Source organism: Triticum dicoccoides, chromosome 4A, assembly GCF_002162155.2.
Source record: "Triticum dicoccoides isolate Atlit2015 ecotype Zavitan chromosome 4A, WEW_v2.0, whole genome shotgun sequence".
Taxonomy (NCBI): Eukaryota; Viridiplantae; Streptophyta; class Magnoliopsida; order Poales; family Poaceae; genus Triticum; species Triticum dicoccoides.
In genome coordinates this window covers 26,845,375-26,847,666 of record NC_041386.1, presented here as the reverse complement: position 1 = coordinate 26,847,666, position 2,292 = coordinate 26,845,375, and positions in this window count along the sequence as shown.

Genomic DNA, 2,292 nt, shown 5'->3' with positions numbered 1-2,292 from the left:
AAGATGACCCTTGAGTCTGCAGAACCCAAGGGAAAGAAAAGGCTAGGTGGCAAATGGTAAAACCAAGATTGGGTATTGCCGGAAAAGCTTTAATCAAGGCGAAATATCAAGGGGTTCCCATTATAACCCAACCGCGTAAGGAAGGCAAAATCCGGGAACATAACACCGATATGACGAAAACTAGGGCGGCAAGAGTGGAACAAAACACTAGGCGAGAGGCCGAGCCTTCCACCCTTTACCAAGTATATAGATGCATTAAGATAACATAGCAATATAATGATATCCCAACAAGTAAATAAATGATGTTCCAACAAGGAACGGTCTCCAATCTTCACCTGCAACTAGCAATGTTATAAGAGGGGCTGAGCAAAGCGGTAACTTAGCCAATCAACGGTTTGCTAGGACAAGGTGGGTTAGAGGTTTGACATGGCAATTGGGAGGCTGACAATCAAAAGGTAGGCATCGTAGCATTGGCATAGCAAAAGAGCGAGCAAACTAGCATAGCAAAGATAGTAGTGATTTCGAGGGTATGATCATCTTGCCTGCACAGTTGTCAGGAGTTGACTGGATCCTCACAAGCAAACTCAACGGGCTCCTTGGTAGAGAACTCGTCTCCCAGCTCTACCCAAACAAGACAAACAAGCAACAAGGATACAATCAACCACGTGCATGGATCAAACGACATGATGCAATGATGATATGCTATGCGGGATGCGATGCAGGATGCAAAATGCAAGATATGATAGGAAATGCATGAAGCTGGCCTTGACTTAGAATTCCAAGGGTGCCACTGGAAAGATGAGATGAAATCGCTTGAAAACGATATAAAGATCATGGGAATCGGAGTTACGGTTTGGAAATGGCAAGCGTGTTAAGAATGACACCGGTCTGCAATTTACAGCAAGTAGGCACCTAAATGCAATGAGATGAACATGCTACAGCCACCAAACATGACAACAAAATACATGACAGGGATGCACATAAGATGCTTAACAAAAGACTAGCACTGAGCCATGGCCAATTCATCCATTATGAGGTTCAAACAAGCATGGCAAAAACGCAAATGCAAAACAGATTCCAGACTTACTGAAATTAACACTTGTATGAAATTTCAGATCACGAAGCCCTCTTTGGAGCAGCAAAACAACATGATACATGACCTGATTAAGACAAGTAAGAACATGGCATGGAGCTACTCAACAAGCTTAACAAAAGACCCAAAGTGACCTGGGGCCAAAAGGGTTCACAAAATATACTAACGGGCACATGAACATAGCAAAAACATAATCAGTTTTCAGACTTAGTGAAAACTGAGACATGCTGAAATATAACTCACGAAGGCATGTTAACGAGCTCGATGCACTCACTATGGTGCAAGTCATAGAAAGACAAGCATACGTCCATAAAGAAGGCACAAAATACAAGCTATACATGGCAAGAACAATGACATAGCATGCACGGATCAACTACAATAACATCGGCAAAATCGCAAACGAGTTGACGATCTGTCCAGATTCACAACGAAGCAAAAGTAGAGCTCGATTGACTCAAGCTAGGGTGCTCCATAATTGAAAACAAAGACATGGATGGATAGAGCAGAACATGATTAACAAAACTCCTTTACTGATCATTCTCAAAAGAGGCACGGATCACTAGGAAACAAGCTGAACATATGGCATCATGAACTAAATAATCCCAGACTTAGTGAAAACAACTGTCTCTGAAAACAGATTTACCGGGTGCCTCACTTTGCAAGCTTGCACAAGTCACAACACACATCCTAAAAATGCATGGGTTGCACCTCTGGAAAGAAGACAAAATTCTTAACAAAACATATGAAGGACTCACAGGCATATCATGCACACATTAATCATGGCAAAAATGACAAAAGTTTAAGATGAACTAGCAGATCTGACAATTAACTCACGAAGCCTCCTTCTAACAGCATTTTGGGCATCAAGATGAGCTCAAATGAAAATGATTCAATGGAATGAAATGATGTACTCGTCAAGGCGAACATTTTGATATGCTATATACCCAAATCGGAGCTACGGATGCGCAGATACAACAGGTCAAAGTAGGCATAAAAATTAGGGTTAGGGACGAAAAAGTCAACCCCGAGATGACCCAGATCCAGATCTGGCCCGATCTGCACGCGGTTCGAGGAGTTCGCCGGAGTTGGACTTGAAGCTCGCCGGAGTTGAAGCTCGCGGGGAGAGGCTCGCCGGCCGGTGGGGAAGAAGAGGCAGGGGCTCGGTGGCCGGGGCACGGTCGCCGGCGGCGAGGCGGCGT